This window comes from Nelumbo lutea, chromosome 1 (assembly GCF_056320005.1).
Source record: "Nelumbo lutea isolate HS-2025 chromosome 1, American lotus-T2T, whole genome shotgun sequence".
In the NCBI taxonomy this organism is placed as follows: Eukaryota; Viridiplantae; Streptophyta; class Magnoliopsida; order Proteales; family Nelumbonaceae; genus Nelumbo; species Nelumbo lutea.
In genome coordinates, this window is record NC_142684.1 from 107,304,147 (window position 1) to 107,317,200 (window position 13,054).

The following is a 13,054-nucleotide window of genomic DNA, read 5'->3' on the forward strand; positions in this document are numbered from 1 at the left end:
GGGGTGTCCTGTAGTGTGGATGAGTCCACACCACACCTTGTGGCAATGACCAATCCACATCACACCACAGTCTATAGCTGTTCTAAAATGTGGACATCCATAGTGGTGTTTTGTACTGTGGTGTGAATTGGTCCACACCACACTTTTTTGATTCCATATATCTCATGTATATGGAATTAATGATATACACAATTAATCATAAATATATAATTTTTGCATTTTGTATGATAAATATTAAAAGAAAATGCATCAATGAATTAATATTAACCAAAAAATATCAATTTTTTTATAAAACAATAGTAAAATAATTAAAAATATATTAAATATTTAAAAAAATATTCTTTCATTGATGCTGACATTCCCGGTGGTGGTTTGAATGGGTTTGTTTGTGCTTTGCCTAATAAGTTCTGTTGACTTGAAAATAGTAACTTTCATATTCGAAAACCAGTTCTGCTCTCATCTACAAAGCAAGTGGTGGAGGTTAATAGGGAGTATCATCCTATTGCACCTAAATAAGTATTTTATTTCATCACTATAATTGATTCTTTGTTTTCTTTTATTTTTCCAATCTAAATTCTTGTAATTGAGATTATTGTGTCATATGACCAATTCTATTAACAAGCAGTAATAATGTCAAAGACTATTTGAATCACAGGAAAATATGATCAGTGGAATTTTGTGCAAATTCATAGGTATAATTTGGTTTTAAGTATTCTCTACCTGTTTTTCATTGAATAATAGGAGAAGAATAAAAAAGAGAAATGAGAGAAAAAGACTACAACACAATACCCAGAACTAAAGAACATGCATGTTGGAGATTGTGACCACCAACCCACCAATGCAATACCCAAAAAGAAACAAAAAAAAACAATAGAGGTTCGGTGAAGAGAAAAAAAAAAAAAGAGAGGATGTTGTTAAAGATCAAAAAAGGATGCAACAAGGGTCTTACCTTCAGTGAAGAACTTAGACAGCATCGATGGAGCACAGCAGAGGCGGTGGAGCACGCAAAGGCAATGGTGGTGGAGCACGTAGAGGCGGTGACAGTGGAGCACAACAGTAGAGGTTTGGCGGAGGAGACATTGAACAAGATGTAGGGTTATAGATACTGTGCGTGAGACAAACTATCAAAGGCAACCTGTGGAGGAAATCCATCCACGAGAAGAAGCCGTTGTTGAGAAATTAGGGTGTGGACGGGACTGATCCACGAGATAATATGGACCGGTCCCATCCATAGTGAACCGAACACTACTTTCATCTCGTGGCGTGGACAGAAATGGTCCATCCACGAGATATAAACAGTAGCGAACAGCACCGAAATGTCTAGGCTTGATGTGTTCCAAGGCATTTTGATGTAAAAGGTGTGCATGTATTGATGAACAACATTAGTACGAGTAATCATTTTTAGCCCAGCGAGCCCAAGCCCATGCTAAATCCCATTAATTTCAGGGCGGATTTGGGCCCAACTCTGCTTGCAATTTATATCAACAAAATTGATTTATTGCAAGTTGATTGGCCTAGAAGGATTAGAGGCATCGGTGAGAGTAGTTAGAAATCATTTCCATAATTTAATATTGGATAATGACATTGAACATAATGGAACACTGCCTTGGCCCTGCCTGTTCCATGACCACCTTTAAACATTATCAACCTAAGAAAAAGAATGGAAAACATGTTCCTTAAGGCTATATGTTTGGTTTGAAAGAAATGGCAGAGAAAAGGAAGGAAAATGTAGGGAAACCCATATAAGGTCTGCACAAATTTTCATACTTTTCCCTGCTTTTTCTTTCAAACCAAACACAGCCTAAACCTCATTTGACTATTCTATTTTTTAAGTGCAAAGCTTACATCCATTTTTAGGAAGCAAACTTTGCTCTCATTTTAAATGCAAACATGCAAAAACAAAAAACAAAAAAAAACACAAAGTTGTCATTTTCAGAAAAAAATTATGACAGTGCAAATGATTGATGCAAAATTATGACAGTGCAAATGATTGAAGTGTAAATTCTAACCTACTTTTGTTTCAAATTTTAGCTTATTTTATTTGATTGCAGTACAAATAAAGTAAACTAAGACATAAAACAGATTAGAATAAAACTCAAAATAAAATTAAACGAGAATATGCATTTTTTATATTTGCACTCTCATGCATTTATACTATTGCAAATAGAACTGTGCTACAACTAATTACATCCTTAACAACTAAGGATGGAACTGAGGGGCGGAGCCAGAAAAGGGGAGGGGGGGAGGGAGGCAACCTTTGAAGTAGAGAGTGGGAAGAGAAATTTACATAGAAAGTGGAGAGTTTCTGAACCATAGGGGGGCATGGCTCCCCTCGGTCCCCTCTGGCTCCGCCCCTGATGGAACTGATCATCCAGACCCTTTTCTCACTACACTTTTTACTAGCAGAAAGATAATTTATCAAAATTAATCTCCAAAAGATCCTCAAACAGAACAACAATTTGGTTCGACTATCACGTCATTCTGATGTTGAGGTGCCTGAAGGGGAAAATCATAGCTGCTTGTAATGCGAAAACCAACCGACATAACCTTGGTTTCCAACAATGTGCATCGTCGGGTGTCTTTAAAAGAACATGCAGCAAAAATTTATCATAAAATTAATTTGATAATAAAATGCTTAGGTGGCAGTTCCTTCACCTTATATAATAAAGTTTAGTGTTAGAAAAAGGGTAAATTGCTAAAATCTCTCTTGATAAGTGCATTTATCCATGTTCTTTTATTTCTAATGTAAATAAGGCGATAATCATTTTAGCCATAAAAATCCATTATTAAAAGAGGCATTTTTGTCCCATTCAAATGTTGGCAACTTTCCTCCTAGGTGGGAAAGTTATTTATCCACCTACCCAGAAAAATAAACTTTCCCTGGTCCCACACATAAATATGAAAAAAGAATATGGGATTCTTGGTCAATGGGAACCAAAATCCCATTGACCAATTTCTCCCCTCTCAAAATCTGAAAAAAGAACGCCCCCTTAGACCCGGTTCACTTTTCGGTAAGTTTTTTACCCGGGTAAATGCAATTACCTGGGTAAGTTTTTCCTAGGAAACACTTACTTGGGTAAGTGCATTACCTATGTTCTTTTATTTCCTCGGTAAATGAGGTAATGACCATTTTAGCCATAGAAATTCATTATTAAAAGGGGCATTTTTGTCTCATTCAAGTGTTGGCAACTTTCCCCCTATGTGGGAAAGTTATTTACCCACCTAGGAGACGGGTATCACTTTCCTGGATAAGTGAAACCCAAGAAAATAAACTTTCCCCGATCCCCACATAAAGCTCTAAAAAAAACATGGTATTCTTGGTCAATGGGAACCAAAATCCCAATGACCAACTTTCCCCCTCTCAAAATCCAAAAAAAGAACGCCCCCTTAAAGTTTTTGGCTGTTGTTGAAATTGTCCTTGAAATTCGATAATTGCAATTACCTCTCCTAAACTTTTTGACATAATTGCATGTAGATTTCTTTTGATAGAATCTTCTAAACAAATGCATAAAAATGTTCAAAATACCCATGCAGTTACTTTTCATCAAAATGTTTATTTTCCAAATTTTCTCCTCATGAATCGTTAACTCAAACTAGGGGTGATCATGGGCCCGGGCCTAGCTTTGCACTTATGATAAGGGTAATAGCTTAGGCCCAAGCCCAGCCCGGCCTAGGGTTCTAGTCCTAAAACATAAGCCCTAGCCCAGGTCTACACGGGCCCAGGCTGAGCTAGACTTGATTTTAGGCCAATATCTTTCATATATAAAACATTACATATATATAATATTTTTATATTAAATGACAAAATATGCATATAAACTTATTTTATACATTATATAATATAAAATATTATATATAATATAAATTATAAATATCATGTTATAATATTTATATATAAAATATATATAATCTAATGTAAAATAACATGTATACATATGTATACATTATACTCAAAATGTATAAGTTTAAATATATGCAGGTCGGGCCGGGCCTGAACACAAAACCCAAGCCCAAGCCCAAGCCTAGAATTTTTGAGCCGATCTTGTGTGGGCCAAGCCGAGCCGGGCCAGGCTGAAATGATCACCCCTAACTCAAACCCTTCGAATCCCTTTACTGAAATTGATTTATTTTCCAATTTTGCCCTTCATATCAATCATTCAAAGGCAAAGCTGCAACTTTAAATTCTCTATTTTTTTTTGTTGTTTATAAAAGTTGTGTTGTTTTTTTTTTTCTTTTCTATAGAAGCCAACCTCAATAGTAATTGCATGTGTATTATGGGCATTTGTGCCTCTTTTTAGAAGATTCTGATACAGGGGTTCTACTTGTAACCAAAGTTTTTGAAACCGACCCAGACAACGAACCGATTAGGGGTCTAGTTCCCAAGTCGAATGGTCCAACAGTTCGAACTAAACAGTCGGCCCATTCTAACAAAAAAAAATCAAAACCATTAAATATTTCGAACGGTTCAACTGCTTGGGTCAGTGGCTTGCTGACCAAATCAACATTTTTTTTTTTTTGCAAAAATCCAGTTTTGGGGAGAAATGGAACCGATCACCTAACCGGTTCCTGGTTTTTCCAGTTCAGTTTTGAAATCCATGCTTGCAATGTATGAAAAAGTTCATGGGAGGTGATTGCAATTATCAAACTTCAGGGGAGGTTTCAACAACGGTCAGAAACTTCAGGAGAGGTTTCAGCAATTTACCCCAAGGTTCCATTTGGGAATGATGCAAATGGATTGTAAACCCCGGTTCCGGGTAAATATGTATTCTAGTTCAATTTTGTCAGTGTTTGACAAGAATACAATTATGCATTGACAAATGACAAAAAACACATTTTCTAAAGAATATTTACATTCAAAATGAGATGTAAATGTACATCGATAAAAAAGAAGTAAATTTGTATTCAATGTGGGCTTTTGTTAAAAAAGGGCAAATATTTTCTTGGGATTCATGTTTGCATCCATTACAACTAAAAGTTTATTTTGTAAGAAGATAAATCTGTCAATGCAAAACTAACCCAACTTTACATTTACATAAACTATTTTACACTCTGAATGGTTGAGCACCAGTTTTATGGAGAAACTATTCGTAGTAGTTGTTTAGGCATTTGTAAAGCCCATATTTGAGTAGTGGTTTGAACGTTCGAAAAGAACATATTAATTTTTCGGATTTTTATCAAATACAACTTCTAGCGTTCCTATGAGGTGCAACTCAGAGCTTCATAAACCGTGTTCCAAAAACCCTCCCAAACAAGCACTTCATTTCATTCATTAGAATTGACTGATTGAGGAGTAAGATGAGGGGGTCCTCGATCTTATTTGTAGGGAGCAGGATTAGTACTTTAAAAAGTTACCCCGTTTCTATTTAACCGAATAATCCACCAAATCTTGAAGGCCAGCCTTCTTATAATCTATTCAATAAAACAAATGTGGTAAATATATGGGCTCCAACGGGATGGAAGTCTTACCTCTCTACTCTCATCCTCCCTAACATCTGCTTCCTCTCCTTAACCATGATGTTATTTTGGTTAATGAAACATCTTTGTGGGTGTGTTTCATGGGGTTACGAACAAGAGGACTTACCAACCAGCCCAGTCAGTTGAAATATGGGCTCATGTTTTGGATGGGCTAGGCTGATGGGCTCCAAATTTGTCATATGCCAGTATTAGCTCTCAGGGCATCATTTGGATTTATTTACGTAGTTGGGTTGGACCAAGCTGAAAACGAGAATGGCAATACACCAAACATAGCAAGATTATCGGTTGGTCCCATAACACTACCCTCTAGATAAATTGATTATTGAAAAAAAATATATATGAAAAACATGTTATTGTTATGCATTCTTTGTTTGATATATTTAAATAAAGATTCTTATCAAATGGATATTAGCTTACATTTGTTTTTTTTTTTCTTTAATTTATAATTTGGACTTAAATCCATTTAAACATGGGCTGGCATGATCCATAGCAGCTTCAATTCAGCAGCACCTGTAAGAGAGTGTACAAGAGTTCTTGGTTTGTTGTACACCAAATAGTAGCCCATATTCCAAACTCAATTAAAAAAAAAAAAAACAAAAAATCTAATGTGAGTAACCCTCTTTTTATAAGAGAGATAATGCGACATTGACCCTCAGACTGTGTTTGGTTGCAATTTGCACTGATGCAAAACTACAATAGTGCAAATTATTTAGGTGCAAGTTTTGATTTATTTGTGTTTTAAATTTTACCTTATTTTGTTTGGTTGCAATAAAAATGAATTAAAATAAAATTCAAGATAAAATAAAGTAAAATTCAAAACAAAATAAAATTAAAATTTACATTTTTTTTTCATTTGCATTCCTATACATTTTGTATTGATGCAAATAAAATTGCAATGCAATCAAACACAACCTCATGGTCAAAATAGAATAGTCCAACAGATGGATTACTAGAGCGAAGGTTCAAGGTATTTACGCTATTATCACGTAAGTGTAGAAATGTTAATTATAGGATGAAAGTTTTAAAAAGACAAAAATCTTAAGGCTCAGCTCCATGTAGAGTGCAAAATCTTATATTTTATATTATTTTGTATGTATTTATACCATATATATTTGCATTTATACTCTTTCCAAACTGAGCCCAATAAATTATAATTTTGATGGTTTTAAAGATCCATACTCTTCGTATAATATGCAAGGATACATTTTAATATTTTAATATTTTAATATTTGAAACCTTGAGTGGAGAGCTACGTGATTTTAAAATTAAAGATGCATTTGTTTTAAGTGGAAATATGGACCGATGTAAAACTCCACCTTATTTGTTATTATTTGTTTTAAATGTAATTTTACATGAATTAATGTAAACTTTACTCACGGTGGAGTTTTATATCGATAATCGATATAAAAAAAATATCGATAAGATCAATATATTATTTACATCAATAATCATACTTTTTCACTCATTAAAATTTATTGGTGTTGAAGTCCATCGATATACTTTTACATCCATAAATATTTATACAAAAAAAAATGCAACTTAAATAATAATATACAACGATTTTAATGTTATCCATTGGACGGTAATATGTAAATATACAATGATTGTTATGTTATCCATAATTTACCTTTTTTTAATTTCGAAAACTTTTTTTCTAAAATATTGATTTGCTACTTGTCAATTGGTGACATATTGCATTTCGAGGGATAAACACGTGGAATGGGTCGAATAGTGTGGTATCCAAACAACTACGCTTGTCTCCATTTGTATTACTCGTTGACGGTCTCACAAATATTGGGGGATATGAACCAACAGACCTTTTCATATGAACCCTAATTTAAAATAAAAAATAATAATATTTTATATTATTAAAATAATACATTTTTAGATGAATTTAATATCGTTTTCAAAAGAGTATTCATGTATATCTCTAATTCTACCATTTTAACTTTTTCAAATGTATCCCAATAGTTTTTTTTTTTTTAAAGAAAGCTCATAGGCAATGCATTCAAGAATCAGATACAATAGAAGATCTAAGGAAATCAAGAACTTAAAACAATGTGTGAGGACGGTTTAATATATGACCACATTTGGTAAGTATATGTGCCACAAAATTCGTTGATCGTTTATATTTGACTGAGCAACTCAACTAGTGATTAAGAGAACTTCTACAATAAAAAATCATAGTAAGGACATGTTATAGTGGTTGAAAGTGATGAGGGGTAATTTGGTGACCTGTAATGGAATAGCTCGTGGTGCTTTTAAATCGTCTAGAAGCATGTCAGCACCGAGTGTCATGTGTAACCCGACCGGAGGGGACAGTCTTGACTACAATGTCATGTGTGACCCGATTTGAGGGGACAGTCTTGACTACAAGGCAGTGCACACCACCTCGGTAAATAAGGCCGTTGGCTGACCTACACCTCTCCTAGACTCGAACAGTCAACTAACCTCTAGGGTGCCGACCTGCATCACATATTAGCCTTATCCAAAATAATGTGCTTATCGGTTCTAAGTCAGGTGGTAGCATGACCCCCATCCAACACAGATGACCCCATCCTCCATATAACTCAGGGAGGTCGGATAAGGTTCATCACCAATGTGGGAGGAACACACCCCATCGATAACGGATCAATAAGGCCCAATGTCCCTGGATATCTTGGACACAGAATTCGGACCCGAACCCCTATATAAAGGACTTCACACGCCTTTACCAAGGTATGCACAATTAAGTGCAACTTATCTCTCACCCTTTTTCTCTTTTCTCTCAATTAGCTCAGCTAACTTAAGTATCAGAGTGCTCACTCCAAGTCTAAGCCCTCAGACATTTTAATCTTCTTCCACTTTTGTAAATCGACACACCAACCTCAACACATTTCGCTCGAGATGTCCTCCAGCGTGGAAGCAAGTAAACCTACGCATCATCAATTGGTGTCATTTGTGGGAACTCTAAACAAAAAGCCATTTTAGTCTCTCACCTTACCACTCCCGACTATCATCATGTCGACACCATCTCCAAAGAATGCCCAAAAACGAAGGAACCTCTATTGAGGGGTAACTACCAACGGTCGAGCCATCCTTGATTCCCGTTAGAGTTGATCTGGCCCAGTTCTAGGAACTAATGCGTTATGTCTAGAACATGGACCTGCGCATGCAATCCTGGGAGCAAAGTATGGCCACTCTCAGGTCAAGCCGCCGCAAGTCCCTTCTCAGAACCAACATCCACCGCACACACATGACCAAATGCACCGTCAGACATAGGACCAAATATAGGAGGTTAGTCGGGAAGTGAACAGGATGGTCACTCCCCCAAAAGAGAGAGGCAAACTGGTAGATCTTTCGGAGAACCTAGCAAAGACCCAAATGTCCAAAGCGCAAAGCACGACCTACGTCCTTGGCAAAGAAACCAGCATAGCAACCACTTCGGCCAAGATTGAAAATACTGCATCGGCATTTGAGTCTTGTAGGAACCGGCATAGGAGACGATCCAAACAAGAGCCCGTAAGGAGTTGGCTCAACCCGCGAGTGGAGGACCCTTAGACGAGCCTAGTGAAAGACCAAGAGGTCACTAGGTCCAATGCTTTGGCCACAACCCTATTCTCCCGAGCTTCACCCCTCGTGACCGAGATACTTGCAGCCCTACAACCTAAGGACTTCAAGGTCCCAACTTTGGAGTCGTATGATAGTACCTCTGACCCTGTTGACCATGTAGAAAGTTTTTCAGGACTCATATAGCTGCACAGAGCCACTGGGGTTAGTCTATGCATGGCTTTACCAACCACCTTCCGAGGTATAGCTCGGATGTGGTATTCTGGATTGATTGCGGGCTCCATTCAGACTTGGAAGCAGTTCTCTAATCTATTCATCACTCATTTTCTGACTAGCAAGCACTGCCCAAAGTTTGCAACGAGTTTAATGAATGTCACACAACGACCTAGCAAGTCATTGAGAGACTATGTCAAGATCTACAACCTGGAATAATTGCAGATCCCCAACCTTGAGCCCGCCTTCCAACTCACTGTCGCTATCAATGGTGTCTGGCATCCCGACCTATGATCAAGTTGAATCCTCCTTCCATCATAGAGGAATTCCTAGATCAAGCCAGCAAATACATCAAGGCTAAGGGGGTTGTTGGATCCAGAAAGCACATGGCAGAAAGCAACAACAAGAAGCGGAGAGCAAACGATGACAGAGATGACATCTGCAACGGAGGCGATAGGAAATGAGGTTGATAGGATCTAGGTCATCGAGGCATTCTAGATCACTTGCCTGATGCTCCCAATCACCTGCTCGATGTACCAAGTCATCGCCTCGATGATCTTAGACTCCCCCTGTGAAGTATCAAAACTATATGCTGCTAAACACGAGGAGAAGGGAGATCCTAATGGAGATCAAGTCAACTGATTACCTGAAGTGGCTACCTTGCTTGAAGAGCAACCTATCTAACCGAAATCAAGACCAGTACTGTCATTTCCACCAAGAGCAAGGTCACAACACGGGGAACTATCATAATTTAAAGGATGGAGATTGAATAACTAATCCGTAGAGGCTATCTAAGATAATTCATCAAGAGAGAAGGCCAAGTTGCTGACCAACGAAGAAAACAACATAGAGACCAGTCCTGAGAGCTGCAAAAGGACGGGCCACCTAGAGGTCACCCAAGAAACTAGTAAGCAGATGAACCAATTAGAGGGTTCATCAATGTAATAACTGGTGGCTCTATTATGATCGAATGCAGCTCATTGGCTAGTAAGGCCATTGTCTGAGGCATCATCAATGAGGAGGAGAAGCCACCAAAGAGACCTATTATAGAACCAATGATCTCCTTCACTGACGACAACGCGCGGAGTGCACTACCCGCAAGATGATGCCCTCATTGTCAAGATGATAGTTAATAAGTTCAGGGTAAAGAGGATTGTGGTCGACAAGGGCAGCTCAACCAATATTCTGTTCTTAGAAGCCTTCGAACAAATGGACCTACGGAAGGAAGATCTAGTCCCTATCGACTTGCCCTTGGTGGGTTTCAATGGGGATGTTGTCAGACCCTTGGAGAGAATTAACCTATCAATTTTAGTGGGAATCACATTGAATAGTGTAGAGTGCAACCACGATTTTCTAGTGGTAAGTAGTGCTTTGCTGTACAGTGCTATCTTGGGCCACCCTATTTTGCATGCCCTCTAAGTGGTGGTATCTACGTGCCACCTCGCCTTGAAATTCCTGACTGATAAAGGGGTCAGTGTTGTTCAGGGGGACTAGCTAGATTCCCGAAAGTGTTACGTGGCAACCCTCAAGGGAAAGGGAAAGCAATCCGTGGAGGTAGACTTGGAGCCGCTTCCAAAATTAGAGGATCGAGCTTGTATAGTGGAAGATGCCATCCTAGTGTCGATCTCTGATATTGACCCCAAGAAGACGATATAGAAATCAAAGTTCAAAGAACCTCTACGCTCCGAACTAATAAGTTTTTATGTTCTAGTATAGATGTTTTTGCTTAGTCAAGAAGCTATAGTTAGACCTGTAAGGCAGAAAAAAAAGGAACTTTGCCCCAGAGTGGTGGAGGACTATTGACGAAGAAGTCGAGAAGCTCCTCAATGCCCAATTCATTAGAGAAGTAGAGCCCCTGAGCTACTTAGAAAACGTGGTGCTCGTAAAAAAGGCAAATGAGAAGTGACAGTTGTGCATTGACTACACTGACCTAAACCAAGCCTACCCAAATAGACAAACTAGTAGATGTGACATTGGGTTTCGAGCTATTGACCCTAAAGACCAAGAAAAAACCTCATTTGTAACCGAGACTAGCCTGTACTATTACAAAGTAATGCCCTTCAACTTGAAAAATACTGGGCAACCTACTAGCTCCTTGTAAATAAAATATTTTCTGATTTAATTAGTAACAAAATAGAGATTTATGATATTGACATGGTTACAAAAAGTAGATCTACTAGTACTTTAATTTTTGATCTAGTCGATGTTTTTGCCATTTTAAGAAAGTATAACCTGAAGCTCGACTTAAACAAGTATGCCTTCAGTGTCACATCGAGTAAACTTATGGGCTATATTGTTACTCGACGAGGCACTGAAGCAAGCCCTGAGAAAATCCAAGTGATTTTTGGATATGCAACCTCCTCAGTACATCGAAGAGGTCCAAAAGTTAACAGACCAAATTGCTACCCTCAGCCAATTTATGTCCAGGTCGGTTGGGTAGTGTCTACCCTTTTTTAAGGAAATAAAAAAATACCAAGACTTCAAATGGGCTAAGGAGTGCCAGCTTGCCTTCGACAAGCTCAAAGAGTACCTCAGCTCACCACTATTATTGACAAGGCCTAAGCTGAGAGACAAACTTCAATTGTACATCTCTACGAGTGATGAGGTAGTTAGCTTGACACTGGTCCAAAATATCGACAAGGTGCATCAACTAGTGTATTATGTGAGCAAAGTCCTGCACGTAGTAGAAACCAAGTACTTGGAGATAGAGAAGCTCACCTTCGCCTTGATCGTCTCAATTTGGAAATTGCAACCTTACTTATAGGCTCACATCATCGTCATCCTTACCAATCAACCCCTTCGATAAGTTTTGTAGAAGACTGAGGTCTTTGGAAGGTTGACAAAGTGGAACATAGAGCTCAACGAGTACAACATATGGTTTGAACCTCAACCAGCGATCAAGGCACAGATACCGGTGGACTTCGTAGAAGAGTCTACGTTCAGCTCGCTGGCCTCGAAACTTGACGAGCCTGAACCCAGTCTAGAGTAATCTTCCAGCACAGACCCTTCCTCTAGCTGGGAAGAGGAACCCTGGATCCTTCAAGTGGATAGCCTGAACCCGACGATGTGGTGCTAGATTATGCCCTTTAGTTTGGATTCCAAGTGTCGAACAATAAAGCTGAGTTGGATTGACACAATCTTCAAGTATTTGCACAGTGGAGCAGTACTATCAGATCGGAACGCTACTTGAAAGCTTCACAACAAGGTAGGTCGCTACATCATCATTGGTGCATAGCTATACAAGAGGTCCTTCACCCTCCTGTACTTGCGTTGTCTATGACCTAGCGAGACCGAGTATGTACAACACGAGAACCATGAAGGTCTCTATAAAAAACATGTAGAAGGAAGTGCACTAGCCCATAAATTCCTTAGATAGGGCTATTATTGGCTGACCATGAAGGCTGAGGCAGTCTAACTTGTACAGCAATGTGATTAGTGCCAAAGTGTCACAGGGGTAATTTTACAGCAGAAGAAACTCGTGTGGCGTTCAGGCCAAGGTAGGCCAGGACAAGCCTTTATGCGCTTAGAGGCTAGGAGTTGCCCGATGGATGGCTCCACCAAAGTCAGTAGCACTGGATCATGACCTCAAGTCCAATGGCCGAGGCACTCTCCTGGCTCAGACCGATCCATGGGAGGTGCCGCTTACGTGCTAAAGGGGGACAACCATAATGCAAGGCGACTATGCGCCGATGAGGTGACTTGGCACCGATGTGATGGGTCTCCTGAATGCCGATGATGACAAGCACCTGTGTGTCATGATGATAGGCAACCACTTGGGCCGAAACACACCCGTGCGCTAGAGGCAACGGGATAGCTC